Raw genomic sequence first — 22,399 nt, 5'->3', positions numbered from 1 at the left:
TGCATGATTCCCAAAAACCCTCCCGTTCCTGGTCAGCGTGGTGTATTTAACTCTCAGAATCATGTCGTCATTAAACAGATAGGATGGCTCCTTAGAATCAGGACGTCTAAACTATAATCTAAGACTATGACACAGAATGGTACAGTGTCAAAATGGCTTAACTATAATCTAAGACTGACGCTCAGAGACAGCGACGTCCAGAACCATAGATAAGATGGCCTTGCACGGTGCACCAAGAACAGTTTCTCACACAGGATAGGGGAAAATTCTACGACAGTTCCTCCCTTTTGTTGATTTGATCAACACACAAACAATAATAAAGATAAGGACCGGGAGTCAGTTTTGGAGCACCAAACACAAGAAAGAAAAGACAGTTAAATAACATTAACCCAAGAGGGCAATCACTGCCAAACCTCTCTGCACGGTTGCAGAGTAAAAGACATGTGACGGCTAATTAAACTTAAATTAAAGTTTTTTCTTTTTTGTATAAAAAATTAAACATCAGATATAAGGTTACAATGAAATATCAACAGAAAACAGGTGGTATACAAAATCAAATGAATTATCAATGTTGTCAATTTAACCAAATGTGAAATTAAATACAAATCAAAGTGATTTTTATTCAGAAAAAAAACATCAAAGCATGATATTTGAAATTCTTAGCAAAATCAATCAAGATGCATTGAGCACTTTCTTGATGGTGCTCAGGGGCACGTTGGAGCTGACCTGTGGGTTTTTAAACCCCATTAGGCGGCTTTTGTCCTGAAGATGTCTTCATTCGTGATATGTACATCGTCCTCATTCTTATTCATTCATTCATTAATTAATCACACAATTTGTAATTAACAATTAAAATATCGATTAAGGCTATTCTCAAAATAAGAAAAAAAATCCTGTTCGGGGATTCTTGGTTGTTAGGACAGTAAAATGGATAGCAGATAAAAAAAGTAAAAAGATATGTATGAAATACAAATACAATACATACAATAATTGCATTGTAAAATGTTCCTATGAATTACTATATTGGTTGTTGGGTCTTTCAGAGTGTGTATGTGATCTATACTCATCTCCCTCTCTGCCTCCTCAGTTGGAATCGGACCTTTGCATTTCTCATCATTGTCTTTGATTGCTCCTCTGTGGATCATTATCACAAGAAAATCACTCCAACACAGTTATGACAGTTATATCAGTCTTGTGCCTTTTCAGGCCTCTAAGCACATCATTGTCTGCTCGACCTTTGACCTATGACGTGGTTCTCGTCGTCAGTTAACACCTGAGACGGTTCTCTCTACCTGTGAGACAGGGACATGTTCTCCAGAGATTGGAGAGATTTGAATAAGACACATTCAAATGAAACATTCCTCACAATGTTTCCAGGAGTCTGTGGAGGAACTGCTAATGAAATCTTTTTAGCATTACTGTTAATTTGTTGTTTGTTAGTTTTTTAGTTTTGTTAACAATCAGTATATATACAATAGCATACAATCATATATAATCATATATACTCATCAATCCAGAGAAGAGGGTAGTACCTAGAATTTCGTGAGGTCTTAGTTCAGTTGTTGCATTCTCTGTATGGAGAGATTCTCTATACTGTGCATGAAATATAGAACAATGGTCAAGTTCATTCTCTCATTCTCACTTTCATTCATAGCCTTGACGGCTTGGCATATGCTTAAAATCTATTTTCATATTTATAAACGTATATTAATACAAATATTTTTATCAACGATAATAACAACTGACTTTTTGAATGGTAATAATATAAGTGACTGTTTTACTCCTGATAATAATAATAAATTACTGTTTGTTGATAGTAGTAAGTTAATACTTTAATCTGATGGAGGCTGTAGTGGTCATGTTTTCACTGAATTTTATTTATTTTCTTCTTCGTGTATTTAATGTCGTGTGTGACACTTGTGTGATGACTGCTGCAAATCATTGTAACCTAATTACATAATTCATTCCCCCTTTTCCTACATGTTTCCGACTGTGTGAAAACATGGGCCAAAACATGAAGGAGGGTTTGACATTATGATAGCATCATGGCCAGATCTCCTTGCTGCATCAGGTTTTCAGTGGCAGATGTGTTCAAGATTTGCAGCCCTGCATAAACAAATAAAAACAACACAGTCATGACCAAGTACAATGGGTTGAAATTTAGCAATTATGGTAGAAAAAGCGGTTACCATTCAGAGACAGCCCACCATGCCAAAGATCACAGGCGGAAACCAGTACGAGCAATATGCAACAGGGTGATAATGTGATACACGCTTCTGTGACCAGGATGCCAGCTGCATTCCATCCTTCTTTGTGCTCTGCAGTTGAAGGGCAATGATAGTCTGAGAGGGCCAGAGCCAGTGCTGAGGTGAGGGCTTGTTTAGATCACAAAAGGCCTTGTGTAGGGGAGGGCAGATACAATGTTATTTGAACATACAGTCAGTGTCTCTTCTAATTTCTCAGCATGAAAGGTGGCTTAAAAACAGTCTTTTAGACACATATTCCAGTGTCTCTTGTTCTTCTTTCCAACACGATAGGCAGCCAGTGTCTGTTGTTCTTTCAACTCTCTGTTGTTGACCTTTGGCCTCTGAAAGGGCACTGCATGCCTCTCTGGATGTTGACATCAATTCTCACCGCTGCCACCCAAAACTCAAAAAGGCCTCATAATGTCTTTGGACTATTCTGGCCTACGTCACTTGTCTGCCTTTACTGTATGTAAAAACAAAGAGATGCTGACTGTCTCTCAATGGGATAGATAAGAATGAACTCAGGTTAACAACCGTGCAGTACTGGAATTATCAATATATATATTTAAAAAAACTGCATCAATGAAGACACCTCAGGTGCTCATGAAGGTGAAATATTGGCTGTATGCTGAATGGATGGATGATCACAAAGATGAAAGCCATGTCCATGCCGGGCAACGTCCTGTAATACAGTCAGACAGATTGAAAACATTTAACTGCTTGCACATCTCTGTCTTCAGGAGTGGTTAAATATAATCTAATTAACTACAACAGTAATTGTGGAACTTCATAATGATCATTTGAATGTCAAATTGAAACTGCTTATAATTTAGAATGTTCATCTAAATCCTAAATTCCATGTCTCCCCCACTGCTGACTGTGTGTGTGTGTGTGTGTGTGTCAGCTCAGTATCTTGGTATAAAAATTCACAAGGTCGTAAAGCAACTGCGTTTTTCAGGGTTGATAATGATATTCAGCAGTAATAAAACTTATCTTCCTGTATTAACACTTTTCTTCATTAGAGTGCATCAAGTATTCACAAAACATTATATAATGTTAAAACAAATATTAAACAAACAACATGAAACAATATAAAATAATGTTAATGTTTATGTTACTTTCTCTGTTCAGGACTATTGGGGTTTCCACTTAGAATGTAGAGAGCTGTTACTCTTACTGTATAAATATTACTGTTTTATAAAGTATATCATTTTACTTTTACTTATTTAATTCCTTTTCATAGCAGAGTGTCTGTCAATTTAAGCTCAAACAAATACATTTCCTTCAAGTCTTCTGTTATTTATTTTATTTTTCAGACTGATTCTGACTATTTTATTTTCTCAAATCTATTTTGCAGGTTGCCACTATGTGGTTTTTACACATGCAGAACATTTTGAACAGCTGTGGTTATTTACTTTAAACCTTTTTTATAAGGCCTGGTTAAGAAGAGCTGCTTCATATTTAAACACTTTTTTCCAGCCTTTATTGCTAGTTAATTTTGGGATAAACATTTCACAAAATGGATTATATAAACATACACATTATTGTCTATGGAGAAAATAGCTTAATCTCCAACATCTATATAGGTAATCTGTTGCTTGCATCAATAGTCATATGCATTGAAGTAATATATTGGTCACAGGTATTTTCTTCAACGCATTGGTACATTTTTTCTTCAGTTCTTTACTTTGCAGTTTTTTCATAAAACTTTTATCATTCTTTTACTTATCTGAAATCCCAGACTGGACTTTACTGCTAAGCTCTGTCTCAGAGAGCATGTTATGAAATTGTCAATCAGCTGTTAATATTCTTCAGGAGAAGACACATTCATACACATTCAATTTCTCTTAGTCTATTTGTTCCATTTGTAAAGACCATTGCTTCTAATTTTAATCTTTTTAACATTAATACTTTAGCACATTTGAAGCTGCAGTCACACGTTTCTCAGTCTCACGCATACCTTTAAGACATTAATGTATTATAAGGCATTAACACTGTCATCCTCTACCAACAATGCCGACTGGCATCCTGGGAAAAACTGTGACTCTTTTTGACTCACTTACATTGCATTTGAATCATTCTCAGGACATGAAGCTTCTGGTTTGGATTTTTGAAGAGGGAATTCTATGTTGAGCTTTCTTATCTATGTGTGTGTTTCTTTGCAGTTTACAGTTAACCTCGGCTGTGGACTGATGAGTTCCCATATTTTCACATTCACTGCATGCACGTTCATGACAAACAACATAGCCCTACATCACAAATAACATAAAGTTCTCAGTAATATATAGTGCTGCTGCATCAGGGGTCTCGAATTTTAACACTAAATGGATAAATGAGCTCTTATACAAATTCTGTGGTGTCTCTCAACAAAAAAACTTGGAAACCTAGGTTTTACACCAGTGGGCAGTGTGTATAAGCGCTGCGGGCACACCTGAGGTTTCTGAAACACACCAGGGCCTGGACCTCTGTTCAGGATCTTAACGAAAAAAGAACAAAATAAATCAAAAGTCGGGTGGCTTCCCGATGGACGCAGGCTCACCAATGCTTTAAGCTGTGCCTAGGTGTCCTTTTTCAAATACCTCAGGACGTCTCCCCGGATGAGCACCTGCACCGGACTCAGCAAAAGGCCGAACCAGACGCAATCTCTCACAGAGAGGACTTACACATTGCAGTCAACTCTATACCACTGCAAGACAACACCATCTACACAAAGACACATTCAACCCATTCCATATCAAATTTACTTTATTCATCTTAGTTTCACAGGCCAATTCAAACTTGCTTCAATTTTAGCCAAATTTTCTTTTCAGGTTTTTTATGAATCCGTCAAACATTGACTAGGCAAGGCAATTAATAAATAAAACTTTAAATTTGCACTTACCAGTCTTTGCTGTGTATAATCCTGTTCCTGTGTCACCAGTTGTGATGGAAAAATTGATGCAGTTGAATCAGGAAGACATAGACCTTAGATGTCTTAAGCAGAAGTATTTAATACAGGAGCTAAATATTTAGGGGATTTCTGGTTCGTATAAAGAGCAAAAAAGTGTCAGTGCATGATTCCCAAAAACCCTGCCGTTCCTGGTCAGCGTGTTGTATTTAACTCTCAGAATCATGTCGTCATTAAACAGATAGGATGGCTCCTTAGAATCAGGATGTCTAAACTGTAATCTAAGACTATGACACAGAATGATACAGTGTCAAGATGTCTTAACCATAATCTAAAACTGATGCTCAGAGCCAGCGACGTTCAGAGCCAAAGATAAGATGGCCTCGCACAGTGCACCAAGAACAGTTTTCTCACACAGTAGAGGGGAAAATTCTACGACATCATGCAGGTTGTGTTATAAAAAGGGTTCAAAAAGCAATCATTAGACAAGACCAAAGAGACCTGTTGGAAAAATGCAGAGGAAATTGTAGTGATGTTCATGTTCTGTCATATCTGTTTGCATTAGTGGCAGAATTATTATGAGTACAAATTAATTAATTCTGTCCTCAGTAAAAACATCTCCATGACAAATTAGCTAAAAGCAACCTTCTTACTATTTCTCTGGATCATTATCTTGATGAATGGCATCAAGATTTCTAGACAACCATGCCCGTGGCTACACTAAATCCTGTACAGGTTAACTCTGGCAAGAGTTGAGAGGAAGTGAAAGTATAGAATCAGTTTCAAATTAAAGTAAGGTTGGAGAAATATAAAAAGTATAAATATTAATAGAGCCATTAACTTAAAATCAGGTTCTGGAAAACCAACTGATATAAGACTGAAAATCACTCACATTTCAGTTCCGTGTGCCACTTGGTGTTGTCAGGTAGTGTACAGGGGATTATCTGAGATTTTGCTAAAAAAACATTTGCTGTTTGCTCCTTGGTACAACGCTGATTAGAGCATGAGAACCACCAAAACAGTTAAGTTGAAAGCTGTAAAACAACAAGCTTAACACTAACAGGCACGCGCACTGACAAGGATCTGAATTGTGTGATCATTTTCTTTGAGTCCATCAATTCATTCAATTCAATTCAATTCAATTTTATTTGTATAGCGCCATATCACAACATAAATTGTCTCAAGGCACTTTAAATAGTGAGGTCAATATTACAATATTACAGGGAAAACCCAACAAATCCCACAATGAGCAAAGCACTTGGCGACGGTGGAGAGAAAAAACTCCCTTTTAACGGGAAGAAATCTCTGACAGAAACAGACTCAGTTGCAGGCAGTCATCTGTCTCGACCGGTTGGGGTGAGGAGAGAAATGGGGAAGAGAGGAGAGGTGGGCAGAAAGAGGGTGGGAGGAGAGACAGTAGGAGAGAAGAGAGAGAGAGAGGACAGTTGTACAACCGTCGCTTAAATCTCTACCAGACTGATACTTAAAATTAAAAAATACAATTATGTTGTTGTTATTATTAGTGATGATAATACTACTACTACTAATAATAATAACAACAACAAAAATAATGATGGGTTTGGGTCCTGCAGCTCTGGGGTCAGAGATACACTAGGGGAGATAGAAAACAAAAACAGGGTTAGTGACATGTAATGTAAACATATCGGGGGATAGAGGGGTTGTATAACAGTTGCTTTAATCTCTACCAGACTGATACTTATAATTAGGGAAAACTGACAGTTATAAATGCAATGATGTTATTATTATTATTAATAATAATAATAATAATAATAATAATAATAATAATAATAATAATAATAATAATAATAATAATAGTAATGACGGGTTTGGATCCTGCAGCTCTGGGGTCAGAGATCTAATAGGAGAGAGAGAATACAGAGTTAGTGACATGTAATGTAAATACATGGGGGCAGAGAGAGAGAGAGAGAGAGAGAGAGAGAGAGAGGGAGAAGGAGAGAGCGGGAGAGGGAGAGAGATGCTCATGATATAAGTTCCCCCAGCAGTCTAGGCCTATAGCAGCATAATAAAGAAATGGTTTATTAAACACCTGAGCAGCTCTAACTATAAGCTTTATCAAAGAGGAAGGTTTTAAGTTTAACTTTAAATGTAGAGAGGGTATCTGCCTCCCTGACACAAACTGGGAGCTGGTTCCAGAGGAGAGTACCCTGGTGGCTGAAGGCTCTGGCTCCCATTCTATTTTTACAGACTCTGGGAACCACAAGTAGTCCTGCGTTTACAGAGCGAAGTGATCTATTGGGATAGTATGAAACTATGAGCTCTGTAAGATATGATGGAGCTTGATTATTAAGGGCTTTGTAGGTTAGGAGCAGGATTTTGAATTCTATTCTGAATTTTACAGGAAGCCAATGCAGAGATTCTAACACTGGAGAAATATGATCTTTTTCTAGTTCCTGTCAGAACTCCTGCTGCGGCATTTTGGATTAACTGGAGGCTTTTCACAGACTTATTGGGGCATCCTAGCAGTAATGAATTACAGTAGTCCAGTCTAAAAGTGACAAATGCATGGACTAGTTTTTCAGCATCCTTTTGAGATGTTTCTAATGATCTTGATATTGCGCAGGTGAAAGAAGGCTGTCCTAGAGACTTGTTTTATGTGCGAGTCAAAGGACATGTCCTGGTCAAATATAACTCCAAGGTTCCCAACAGTAGAGCTGGAGGCCAAGGTTATACCATCCAGGGTAACTATATGATCAGATAATGTTTCTCTGAGGTGTTTAGGGCCAAGTAAAATGACCTCAGTTTTTTCTGAATTTAGAAGTAAAAAATTATAAGTCATCCAGGCCTTTATGTCTTTAAGACAGTCCTGAAGTTTGTCTACCTGATTAGTTTCATCTGGCTTTATAGATAAATACAGCTGGGTATCATCAGCATAGCAATGGAAATTTATGTGGTGTTTTCTTATAATATTGCGTAAAGGAAGTATATATAAAGTGAAAAGTATCGATCCCAGTACAGAACCTTGTGGTACTCCATGTCTCACTTTTGTATGAATGGAAGATTTGTTGTTAACGTTAACAAACTGAAATCTATCAGATAAGTAGGACTTAAACCATTCTAGTGCTGTTCCTTTAATCCCAATGTGTTATAGTCTCTGTAACAGAATTTTGTGATCAATGGTATCAAATGCAGGACTAAGATCTAATAGAATGAGAATAGAATTCTTCATTCACTTTGAATGATTCCTTTAACACAGTCATTTAATGAACAATATTGATTCGTGCAGGTTTAAAATTACCTCCTGCAGAAGTGTAGAGTGTTTTAATTGTGATTGTTTATTTATTGTTGCTCTTTTTGGTAAATTATCAAATTGCAGGTGAGGTTCATAAATGAAGAACTCACTGAAGGTTGATTTTGTTGGTCAAGATAGATAGAATAATTGCATCACATATTCAGTAGCCCACAACATCTCTCAGTTGTATTATCTTCCTAAGAGTGCTGATAACCCAGTGAAAAACAAGATTCAGTTCCCCTGGTGGACTTCCTGGCCAGGGCGTTGTTATATCAATATAGTTCTAAGCACTCGCACCAGTCAAGGCAAAATAAAAATGGTTCATGTTTTACTCAGGGTTTCATTCCAGTGGATAATGTTCCATTTGCCAGCCACATAGCTTGAAGACTGAACACAAGGGCTGAGATAAAATTTGAAAGAAGATAAACATATACACAGCGAGTATCCTATGTTCTTAAAACACAGCAAAAACTAGAACAGCTAGACAGTAAATAACTCAGAATGAAGAAGGATGGACGGAAAACAGATTGAAGAGAAGGGGTGGAAATCATATTTTGAAAGAAATCCTCCCAGTCCACTCTAATGACTTGATGAATGGGGATTCAGAGTAGTTCAAGCAGCCACGCAAGCTTTGAGAAAGCTGGGATGCAGTGGTTATTTCTGTCTGCAGAGCATTCATTGATTTATGCAGTCAGTGTTGTCTACTGCTAATTCCGACCATGTAACCCACCAGGGAACTCAAGGGTGTGTTTCAGCCCCAGATGTTAACATGTTAAATATACAATAAATATTATACACAAATCACTGAAGCTTGTCAAAGTAATTTATGTTATGCAAATGCTTGTCATATTGTTTGTCAGCTGTAGGTCTTTGAGTATCAGCATGGGATCATGTTGAAAATTAGTGTGGCAGAGTCAGCTCCTGCCATCTCATAATTATCCACCCTCTCATAAGCTGCCCTGAGCTCCGGGTGCACAGCAATGAGATCATTAATATTGGTATCACATGAGCAGCTGCTATTCTGGTTCCTGCATGCTGTTTATTTTAAAGGTAAATGTTAGGTCTAGAGTTTCATTAGGGTACAAACTGACAATGGTAAACACACTTAGAACGCAAGTGTTTTTACCATTAAATGTATCCATTATCCGAAACATGAACCACTTTCTCATGCAAATAAAGCTAGTCTGCGGCCACTTAGTTTATTACAATGTTCCTTAACTGTCATGTCTACTGCTATGGGTGTTTGGGGACATGGCTACTGGCCAAAATTTGCTTTGACTGATCCCAGACCTGTACCTTGATGTTCCATATGCTGGAGTGTAAGAGGCGCCAAGGCAGAGGTGGCCCAAGCCTTTATGGGACTTACTGGTGAGTGTTATATGACAGTTTGTTGTATATAGCCTAGATGAAATAAACTCACCTAAAAAACATTTAACGTTATCCTTGTAGGAATATGATACGTTTATTTGAGAAAATTGTTCTGCCTTCAGGTTTAGTGAATTAATGCCGCTACCGGCCCTTTAAATTTCTTTTATTTTGACATGCACTTTGACCCTTAACAGGAAGTTGGCCCTTTTAGTTTTTCAGTAATCAGCCAAATTTTTTGCTGAATAGACTCAAATTCCATCTGCTGCAACCCCTTCGTTTGTTTATGCCTTCGAAAGCATCTTCTGTAAGTATTTGTTTAGCACAGACCATAGAACAATATCTGTACAATATTTTTGTGATTAATATTTTATAAAGCCAAATTTCTGTATTTTAGTAAATTGTAAGCTTAACCATATGTATGTTAGCAAGTTGTTAGCTTAACCGCATGTCATGTATACTGTACACTTGAATCACTATAACAGAGGCATAGTAGTTATGTGGAGTTTATATTATAGGGAATGGTGTATACTTTGAATATGCATTGTGCTTATTTTATATTTTATTTTGTGTTCTACAGTTTCATATTGTATGTAACGGTGATGCCAAATAAAACACCAGGAGCTTTGAATGGAGTTTGGCTTACTGCTGAATTGTTTCCATGCACACACACAAGGAGAGCAGCACAGTGAAAAGAGATGGATATGCAGCTGGCTAAAAAACTCTACAGCAGTAGATCCCAGTGACTAACCAACCAATCATGGATAAAAAGTATTTGAAACTACACCAAAGGAAACACAAAGCTCACAAGATGGGGCATCAGTAAATAGTTCCCAACGTTCTTGTTCAACACGATCATCTCAATAATCAGTCAGCGCTGGAGCAGCACGAGCACGTGTTACATTTGCAGAGGGAGATTGCCATTAAAGTTGACAAAGCAAGACAAGAGGCTAATTTGGAAGCCCTGCACCTTGAAAGGGAGGCTGCAGCTGCTATCGCCCAGGCAGAAAATTGGAGGCAGCAGCAGAGCATGAGGGTGATGAGCTTCACAGCAGAAAAAGTCACCCAGCAACAGTACAGGGCACACACGAACACGTTTGTGATTATGTCAGGAACCAAGCTACACATCTGAGCCAGAAATCTGAGTCAGTCGTTAACCTGCAACAATCAATACACCCCTGTGGGCTCACCTCTCAATGTTCTCTGAATGCTTTGGAAGAAGATGGTAACCAGTATGTTGAAGGTGATTCACCACTTAACTTACAACAAAGGTCAGAGTTACCGCAGACCTCTCAAATACCTCACAACTCTCACTCATCTTTCCAGCTACAAGGATGAAATCCACCTCATGGTTGTCTTCGATAATCATTAATAATTTGTTAATTTCCAAATCTGCTCCTACCGATGCACAACAGTCTCTTCGCTCAGAACAACAATTACAACGTAACCTACAGTTGTTTATCGAATTGAGACTACCTCCCCACTGAGCTACATATTCCATTTGTGCGCGGAGTCTGTAAGACACCTCACAAAGAAATGGAACAGTCCATGACACCCAAACCATCACCAGTGCTCAAAGCACACACACAACCCAGTGAGCCAAAGCCTGTGTTGTGCTGCGTTCACACTAGAGTTGCTCGCGCGAGTTTGAGTGGAATCATGTTATTGTTCCAGACTTTTCATGTGTCCACTCTGGTTTTAAAACAGAAGTTCTAACAAAAAGAGGGAGAGTTTATCACACTAAATAAAAACATAGACGCATTAATATTAGTGCATCATTTGAATTCTGTGGTGATAAATAGTGAAAAAAATGAAATACTATCTCTTTTATTAGAACAATGATCCACACACTAACCAATATCCCTCATGATCATGAATAAACAGTTGGGTCTGATTTACTTGATCACACATTAACTTCTCTCCTCTGCTTCAGCAGCAGAAACAGTCTGACATCACTTCAACGTTTAATGTGAAAAGGCTTAACGTCACTTAATGTGCTTAAGCAGATATCAATAATCACCAAATTTCTGTCAGATATGTCTTGTCATAAACACTTACACCTGTGAAAAAGTCAAAACCGAAATCCTATAAATTGAATACGTTATCTTGTAATGTACGACTCTGCCTCTTTCACATGAACGCGATCGTTACAGGACAGGAAAACCAAGGGTAAATGGAGACAGTTGATATCCAGCTTCATTGAACAGGTTATCCAGGATGGTCAAAGTTTGGTTGAGTCAATCTGGATAAAGAAAACATATCCTGGGTATGTTGAACTTGCTTCGTAGTACAGGCCCCTGGTGGTTGTTATTATTTTCCTTTATTAGTGAAGAATAATATGTGGTTCTGGCATTTCGGAGGGCTTTCTTATATGTAATTAAAATATTTTTCCAGGTTATGTGAGAATCATCTAGATTAGTGAAACGCCACTTCCTTTTTAACCTACATGAGGTCTGTGTTAAAGCACGAGTTTATGCATTGTACATTAGAGCTATCCTCCTCTGTTTATCTATCGTCTTTTTTAGAGGGGCAACTGTGTCAAGTGTGGTACCTAATGAGGCTGCTGTACTATCAACAAGATCATCAATTTCCATGGGAGTAAAGTTTTGATAACTATACTGCACTGTACTGACACATGACAGTGGAGTAAATAACGATCACATTTTTTCCTTAAATTTACTTTCAGAGTTTTCTGCTGTAATAGAACTTCTTTTCCGAATTCAGTGTAGTTAATAATTGAGAATTCAAATGTGAGTAAAAGACGGTCTGACAGAGGTTTTGAAGAAATATTATTAAATTTTCAATTTCTATGCCGTATGTCGGAACTATGAAAGACAAAAAATGACATAAGTATTAAGTAAATGATTAAATGCAGAAATAAATAAATAAATGCAGAAATAAATGATTAAATGCACGAATAAATGAATAAAAAAATAAATGTATTTCTACATTTATTAGGGCCCGGGCACTGGAGGTGCGCGGCCCCCCAGTGCACATACCGGAGGTGCAAGGCCCTATTGTTTCCATAAGGATTATTATTATTATTAGGGCCTGAGCGCCGGCAGCCTGGAGGTTTGTCATTTTTCACATTTCATACTTTAATGGACTCCTCCTACAGATTTCACGTGGGCAACTTTTAATTTGGTTTGTGTCATATAAACACCTATGGGATCAAAAGTTGTAGAAGCTTGACTTTGTAAGAGGCCCTTGCCGTGACAACGTGGCGAATTTTGATCATTCTCCACTAAACACGAAGTTGGTCGTGATCAAAGGTACATGTGCCGATCTGACCCAAACTTCTCAGGCATGATAACGGCCCAGCCTTCAACACATCTACATGTCAATAATGACCTAACAAAATAGCGGCACCTGCTGGGAACAGGAAGTGACACGTTTTATACTTTTAGGTCCTCTGCCTTGCAGGTTCACCAGATCCACCTCAAAATTGCTCAGAAAAGCTAAAACACTTTGATGATGTGATGTACAGAAATCTGTGACTTTTCGTCAGACACCCTCCACGTGGCGTGGTGGCGAACTGCGATGTGCCACCATGTAACATCAGAATGTCATAACATGGCCATATGTGGTCATATCTTCACCAAATTTCGCAGGCATAATAACAGTCCCACCCTCTACACATGTACATGTCCATATTGAACCACGGTTGTAGCATAACCTACTGGCAACAGGAAGTTACAAGTTTTGTACTTTAACCTCCTCTGCCTTGAAGGTTCACTGCAATTTGCCTTAAAAAAAGGTCTCTTGGTGCCATGACCTAAACCTAACGGGAAGTTGGCAATTTTGAATTGATGACAAGGGGAAAGGAAAGCTGTAGGTTCCGACGTGCGACACACCCCGACATGCATGTAAATCAAACACATTCGTATTTGATGGCGAACCATAGGTCGCCATGGTAACAGCATTTGCAGAGGATGTTAAAGTATAAAATATGTCACTTCTTGTTCCCAGCAGGTGGCGCTATGACGTTCGGTCATATTGACATGAAGATGTGTTGAGGGCAGGGACATTTTGCTATGCCTGTGCACAAGATTAATTTCACAACAAATCACATGCCATTACAGCAGGTGTGACTTTTCACATGCTGAAAAAGAATTGTACGCAAATTACCCAATTATCACCCAACCTGGCAATTGTGTAAATATAAACAAATAACAAGAGTGCCTTCGCCAGCCTCCTGCTGGTCGGCCCTCAGGCCTTAATAATAATAACAAGAGGGTCTTCGCCAGCCTCCTGCTGGTCGGCACTTGGGCTCTAATAATCCTTACAAATACAAGAGGGCCTTCGCCAGCCTACTGCTGGTCGGCGCTCAGGCCCTAACTAGGTAGGCAGGCTTAACTCAGTCTAAAGAGTGATCATCGAATCTATTACTTCTGTCTTGACTTGGCCAGTACGAAGAAGCTGCCTAAACTAAGTAAAGCGCTGTAACATGAACAGTCCATGGTGTGATAGAACCAAAAATCCAAAAATGAACCACCCACTGTCAGCACTTGTATTTCGTGAAACAATAGATGACATTGCGGCTAATTTACCTAATGATCCTGGTTCCATTAGTCTCCAATTAGAATGTCACCAAGCACGAATATTTGGAAGGGTTTTTTTGGTGAATTAAAAGCAGAACTTAGACAGTCGTTGGCAAAATCTACATGAATGTTGAAATCACCCACTATAATGACATTATTTGTGCTAAGTACTAACTTAACACACATTGCATTCACTGAATTAAAAAAAATTGACAGCTTATCTAATAATTATGAGATCAGGATCTTGTAATAACCCAGTCCCCAAGAAACCCTCCATCTCAGGATTAAATGACTACAGGCCTGTCGCCCTGATATCTGTGGTCATGAAATCGTTTGAGCGACTGGTGTTGGCCCACCTGAAGGACATCACAGGCCCCCTGCTGGACCCCCTGCAGTTTGCCTACTGGGCCAACAGGTCAGTGGATGATGCAGTCAACACGGGACTGCACTTCATCCTGCAACACCTTGACTCCCCAGGGACTACACACGGGTCCTGTTTGTCGATTTCAGCTCGGCATTCAGCACCATCTTCCCAGACATCCTCTACTCCAAACTCTCCCAGCTCACTGTACCTGCCCCCACGTGTCAGTGGATAACAACCTTTGTGACAGACAGGACGCAGCTGGTGAGGTTGGGAAACATCACATCCAGTACCAGGACAATCAGCACTGGCGCCCCCCAGGGGTGTGTGCTCTCCCAACTGGTCTTCTCCCTCAACACTAACGACTGCACCTCAGGAGACCTGTCTGTCAAACTCATGAAGTTCGCAGACGACTCATGGGTCATCGGCCTCATCCAGGACGGTGACGAGTCTGCATACAGACGAGAGGTTGAAAAGCTGGCCCTCTGGTGCGGTCAGAACAACCTGGAGCTGAACCCGCTCAAAACTGTGGAGATGACAGTGGACTTCAGGAGGAGCCCCCCAACACTTCCCCTCCTCACCATACTCAACAGCACCGTATTTGCTGTGGAAACCTACAGGTTTCTGGGAACCACAATCTCCCAGGACCTAAAGTGGACATCCAACACAGACACCATCATAAAAAGGCCCAGCAGAGGACATACTTCCTGCACCAGCTCAGGAAGTTCAACCTGCCTCAGGAGCTGCTGATCCAGTTGTACTCTGCAGTCATACAGTCTGTTCTCTGCTCTTCCATCACTGTCTGGTTTGCTTCGGCAACCAAACAGGACAGGAGGAGACAACAACGGACTGTCAGGACTGCAGAGAGAATCATCGTTGCCAATCTGCCCTCCTTTCAAGACCTTTACGTGTCTAGAACCAGGAAACGTGTAGGCAACATCCGTGCAGACCCATCACACCTCGGATACAACCTGTTTCAACTCCTCCCCTCTGGCAGGCGTTACAGATCACTGTACGCCAAAACTGCCAGATACAAGAACAGCTTCTTACCACAGGCCGTCACTCTGATGAACAGTTAAATCAGTCAAACTGTGTCTGTACAATAAACTATAACACTAAACATCCACCACACCTCCATTCACATTCTGCCATGTCCTTCCACCAGTGTTTTTTGTTAATTATTCAATATTTATTCCGGTATTCTACCTCATGTATATATAGTAATCTGTCATTATCTATATTTAACATTTTGTGTATATATGTGTATATACATATTCTTTACATATATATATATTTTTTTTCTAAATTATGTTTATAACTGTATATAATAACTAAATGTTATTATTATGTTCTTGTTGTCTAGCTTTGTTGTCCTTGTTTTGTTTGTGTTAGTCTTTTTCTGTGTAAGTACTCTGAGAGCTCAGGAAACTGGAGTCTAATTCCTTGTATGTTTACACATGCTTGGCCAATAAAGCTGATTCTGATTCAGATTCTTACTTCTCTCATAATTATGAGATCTTTTCTCGATACTGATCTGGATTTGTGTACAGGCGTCGTCTTAGACGGTTCCGTTGCCTCAGCTCTACTCCTCGGGGATCTAGGATTTTGAGGAGGTGCAGGACAGTTCTTTGAGTCACCGCAAAACTGGCTTGGATGCATTTAAAATGCATAAATTTATATCCATAAAGAATCCCATGTTGGCCTTAATGCTCCTGCAGGAAGAGAGTGACTTCCAGCATGTCAAACTGGGCTTTCCGCCTGAATAACCCCAGCGTCTTGAGATGTCTACACAATGTTGACGTGCTAATATTTATGCCTTCCTCATTTTTAAGAGACATCAATATTTCCCAGTGTCTCAAAATGAAAAGGAAGTAAAAGCAGATCTATTGCGATAGCACCACGATTGCTAACGTTCTTGTGTTTAGCAACAATTACGAGATAACGTATTGTGTCATTTCCGGTTGTTGTCGCTTCTGTGAACTGTGTTTATCCACTGCTCCTCCTCGTCTCTCTTTAACACTGCGGTTTCCTCTAACTATTGGGATAACTATCCGCTCCACTCACCCTTGTTTAGTCTAAACACTCACAACTCTCTCCCTCTTTTAGTGACTCACTCGCTATCACAGTGGTTTACCTGCTCTTATCTGCGCTCCGCATCGTAGCTTAGCTAGTTAGCTTTAGCAGCTAACAATGGCTTCTTCCTCTCCTGCTGTCTCTTGCTCTGTGTGCTCCATGTTTAGTTACTCCTCTGCATCATTTAGCAATAATGATACTTGTAATTAGTGTAGTTTGTTTGCTATGATGGAGGCGAGGCTCAGTCTTTTAGAAGCATAGCTCTGCACCATGGAGAGTAAGTCATTAGCTGATACTGTTAGCCAGTCCCCGCTGGTCTGTGCGAGCCGCTCCAGTGTAGATTCTTCAGGTCCCCCAGCAGCTCCCAAGCAGCCGGGAGGATAGGGCGGCTGGGTTACTGTCTGCAATAAGAAGCATAGTCCTAAACTGAAGCCAACAGTTCACCACCAACCACTTCACGTTTCTAATAAAGTCTCCCCTCTCGACATACCCTCTGAGGAAACAATGGCAATGTTGAATCCTATCTAAAACTGCTGGCTAAGGATAAACGTAGATATGGTAAAATTATTATTCACGTCAGTAGCGACACCAATTATGCCAATCGGAGGTCATGAAGATGAATATTGATTCGGTATGTACTTATGCAAAAGCAATGTCGAACTCTGTAGATTTCTCTGCACCCCTGCCGAACTTGAACAGTGATGACATGTATAGCGAAGTGATGGCATTCATCCTACTTTGGATGGTGCAGCTCTCATTTGTAGAAACCTGACTCAGTTACCTAGACGGTCAAACCCGTGACATTCCAGAGTTGGGACCAGGAAGCAGAATTTTACACGCTTCTATGTGCTTCTATTACAACAGTCGCCGCCACAATACCCCATAGAAACTGTTTCCACTTCAACTATCCAAACCAAAAGTAAATAAGAGAGGTTATCTTATAAAGATCAACACAAAGCCTATAAATGAACCTAAAAATAGAACAATAAAATGTGGATTATTAAATATTAGGTCACTCCCATCTAAACCGTTGTTAGTGAATGATCTGATAACTGATCTTCACATTGATTTATTCTATATGACTGAAACCTGGCTACAGCCAGAAGAATTTGTTAGTTTAAATGAATCAACTCTTATAGTAATACTCATATTCCTCAGACCACAGGCAGAGGAGGAGGGGTTGCGTCAATTTTCCAATCAGACTTATTGCTCAACCCTCGACCTAAACATAGTTTTAGCTCATTTGAAAGCCTTACCCTTAGCCTCTTACACCAAAGCTGGAAATGTAAAAAAAACTGTTATTCTAGTCATTGTAAATCGTCCACCAGGCCCTTATTCTGAATTTTTATCAGAATTTCAGACTTTTTATCTGAGTTGGTGCATACCACAGATATAGTCATTATAGTGGGTGATTTCAACATTCATGTGGATGTTGCGAACGACAGTCTTATTTCTATTAAACAAACCCACTCACTATTTTAATCACACCCTCGACCTCGTTCTGACATATGGCATAGAAATTGAAAATCTAATAGTATTTGCTCAAAACCCTCTGTTGGATCACTACTTAGTTAGATTTGAATTCTCTATTATTATCGTTACTGAATTTGAAGAATATTTCTATTACAGCAGGTGTCTATCAGAAAACTCAAATTTTCTTTAATTCAAGGAAAAAGTTCCATCATTATTTACACCACTGCCACAGTGCAGAATAGTTACGAAAACCTTATTCCCACACAAATTGATGACATTCCACACTCAACACTGTCACCCCTCTGAAAAAGAAGACAGTCAAACAGAGGATGATAACTCCATGGTTTAATGCACAAACACATGCTTTAAAACAGACGTCACGTAGGTTAGAAAGGAAGTGGCGTTCCAATAATCTAGATGATTCTCACCTGGACTGGAAAAATAGTTTAATTACATATAAGAAAGCCCTCCGAAATGCCAGACCCAAATATTATCTTTCACTAATAGTGAACACTGCGCAATATCAAGAACATTAAAAAAATCCTATTTCAAAAAGGATGCTCAAAAAGAAGTCCATGCATTTGTCACCTCTAGACTGGACAACTGTAATTCATTAATGTGAGAATGCCCTAATAAATCTGTAAAGGGCTCCAGTTAATCCAAAATGCTGCAGGACCAGTTCTGACAGGAACTAGAAAAAGAGATCATATTTCTCCAGTGTTAGCATCTCTGCATTGGCTTCCTTTAAAATTCAGAATAGAATTCAAAATCTTGCTCCTAACCTACAAAGCCCTTAATAATCAAGCTCCATTATATCTTACAGAGCTCATAGTTCCATATTATCCCAATAGATCACTTCACTCTGTAAACTCATCATTGCATATATAAGTGTCAGTTTTTCCATAATTATAAGTGTCTGGTAGAGATTAAAGCAACTGTTATACTCCTCTCTCCCCCGATATGTTTACATTACATGTCACTAACCCTGTTTGTGCATTTCTCTCTCATAGTGTATCTCTGACCCAAAAGCTGCAGGACCCAAACCCGTCATTATTTTTATTTTTATTATTATTATTACTAATAACAACAACATAATTGTAATTTTTCATAATTTTAACTATCAGTCTGGTAGTGATTAAAGCGATTAAATTGTAATGTTGACCTACTATGTATAGTGCCTTGAGACAATGTATGTTGTGATTCGGCGCTATACAAATAAAATTGAATTGAATTGAATTGAATGTAATGCACTTCCGTACTAACTCTCCATACCAAAGTCTAAAATTCAGATAAAAATGCTAAGTAAGGGCCAGGGGTCTCATTTATAAGGACAGAGAAAGAGACAGTGAAAGAAGATAAGCTTTTTATTTTTAATATATTTGTATTAATCCCCACCCACCCCTTACACTCAGACCGAGAGGAGAAACATGTTTAAAGTAAATAAATAAAGTAAAAATAATAATAAATAAGTATGATAAAAGTAAAATGTTTTTTTTAAATAATAATAATAAATAAAAAATATATAGAAAAAATATGATAATAATAATAGTAATAAATAAAAACAACAACAACAACAACATGCATGTAGGTGTACAAGTGCGTACACACAGAAACACCTATACCTACGTGGAGGGTGGCCATATCTATACTGTATATAGACTGTGGCACCCTAGTCCCTCTGTTAGAAGGGAAACACGCTCCTCACCATGGTCAGAGGCCCTTCCCACATTGCAGGCCACTGGGGAAGGACGAAAGAGTGAACAAAGGTATCATGTCAACCTGTTGAAACAATGGTTTGAACCCTATCACCTTCCAGTTCACTTCCTCTCTGCCCAAGTTAAGTCCCTTGCTGAGCCAGAAGTAAATATGGGAAGTCAGCTGTCCCCCCACCAGAGCCAGGAAGTGAGAGAGTTCGTGCACAGAAACTGTGACGTGTTTTCAGACACCCCTGGACGGACGTCAGTTATAGCTCACGACATCATGACGGAGAAATGCAAGAAAATCCAACTACGACCATACCGCATTCCTGAGGCCCAGCGGGAAGCTGTCAAGAAAGAGGTGAGGAAAATGTTGGAGTTGGGGGTTATTGAGGAGTCAAACAGCTCTTGGTCTAGTCCTATTGTTCTTTTTCCCAAACCGGACACCTCCACACAATTCTGCAACGATTTCCGCAAGTTAAATTAAGTTTCACTGTTTGATGCTTACCCAATGCCCAGAGTTGATGCGTTTCTAGAGAGGTTGGGGCCAGCAGGATTCATTACTACCCTAGATCTCGCCAAGAGATATTGGCAGGTGCCTTTGACCCCTCAGGCTAAGGAGAAAACGGCCTTCTCTACCCCGGAGGGTCTGTTCCAGTACACGGTCATGCCGTTCGGGGTCCATGGAGCCCCAGCCAACTTTCAGCACTTAATGGATAAGATCCTGCAGCCTCATCGGGCCTATACCGCAGCTTACCTGGAAGATGTGGTGATCCACAGCCGCACCTGGAAGGACCATCTAATTCGATTGTAAACTGTACTGGGAGCCCTAAGAGATGCTGGACGGAAGGCCAAAGCGACCAAGTGCTGTGTGGCGTTAGGGGAACATCGGGCCGGGAAGCAGCACGGAAATGCAGATGCCTTGTCCAGGACGGAGGACTGCTTATGGACCGGCGCTCCCTCCAGCTGCTTGGAGCTGGGGAGAGCGGTATGTGGCACCCCAGTGCCTCTGTTAGAAGGGCAACACCCTCCTCACCATGGTCAGGGGCCCTTCCCACATCGCAGGCCACTGGGGAAGGTCATCAGAGGGAAATATCTCCCCCACTACCTGCTCCCTGTTTGGGAGAGCAGCAACAGGTGAGCAGCACCCAGGTTGATTGGAGCTGAGGGAAGCCACCCAGGTGTGGCTAATCTCCCCCTGATTAAGACTGCACCACAGATCTGCTTTAAGAGGTAGACAAACTGAGAGGAGGAAGGAGGGAGAGCGAGGACGTTTCAGCAGGAGCTTCCGCTTACCATAAGGGCGTGAGTAAAAGACTGTTTGTGTGATCAAGTTCAAGAGGATTGTGGTTGGACCCGAGGAAAACCAAGGATGGACACGCTCAGTCTCACGCGGAGAAGAGCATACTGTTCGGAGCCCAAATACTCACAGACCCAGCCTAAGCCCTCTCTCCTCTGCTCTCTCTCTCCAGGCACAGTAGAAGTGGACCACTACCCCGTTCCAGGATGAATTTAATTTATAATGCCGCGCCTGTTGAAATATGAAATAAAAAACTTTTTTTTTTTTTAAATGTGACTGACGTGATCTTTATTCCAATTGCTGGTTGAAATCACCTCGAGCTAAGCCAGGCCTCTCACAAGACACACGCAAAATTTACAGAAACATAAGTACACACATGCACATGGAAAATTTCCAACTTACGCCCATTGTATCTCACTCCAAAAAAAATAATAGTAATTAAATAAATAAACATGGTGGCAAACTATAATCACAAACCACTAGATTGAGTCAAATGTCTTGGCGAAAGCAATAAACGGATTCCACCTAATGTGGAAATTCACAGCTGAACCTCTCAAGGTATATTTCACCTTTTCTAATTTCAGAAAAGATAATGTGTCACTCACAGCAGAGGGTGTCACTCAGTTTCAAAGACCACATCAGCAAACAACTTGTGGCTCAATCCATGGCTGCATTCACAAATCTGCCAGCAGGTCATTTTCATGCTTTAGTCCATAACCAGGCAAGTTCTCTAGCCAGGAGGAGGGAGATGCCTGGTTAGGGCACATCCATTGAAGTAGTATCCATCTATGGGCTATAAGGGATGCAAATGCAATAAAAACCCACCCTCTAACACTGTATCCATGTCACCCATCAGGAATATGTAGCTGATGTCTATGGGAGAAACTAATATGCAAGAGAAATTTGAAGTTGGCAAACTACAGACATGTAATAATGAAGAAGCAGATATGAGGACATTTTTATTTCAACCTTCTGTTGAGTCTGCTGGGTTTTTTCATAAATTTAGTGTTGAAAATCTTTCACCCTAACACTAGCATGCTGACTTAGCTTCCCTGATGAAGTCTCTTGGTCCTTCGCTAATGGCACCACTTTACCTTTTATTAGGAGAGCCACGCACCCCAGACACACGACTCACGGGTGTGCATTTTTGTCATGTACCACAGGTATGGCGATGTTTAATTGTAT

The 22,399-nt window shown here is 39.9% G+C and overlaps 1 protein-coding gene across 2 annotated transcripts in view; it reads right to left on the bottom strand.

The window, feature by feature from the left end:
* Nucleotides 1-22,399, bottom strand: part of LOC118283684 (inactive phospholipase D5-like) — a 76,435-nt gene that overhangs the window by 17,313 nt on the left and 36,723 nt on the right. The window lies entirely within an intron of this gene.

The sequence above is a fragment of the Scophthalmus maximus genome, chromosome 10 (genome assembly GCF_022379125.1).
Source record: "Scophthalmus maximus strain ysfricsl-2021 chromosome 10, ASM2237912v1, whole genome shotgun sequence".
Classification (NCBI taxonomy): domain Eukaryota; kingdom Metazoa; phylum Chordata; class Actinopteri; order Pleuronectiformes; family Scophthalmidae; genus Scophthalmus; species Scophthalmus maximus.
This window is presented reverse-complemented; position numbering and strand designations above follow the sequence as displayed.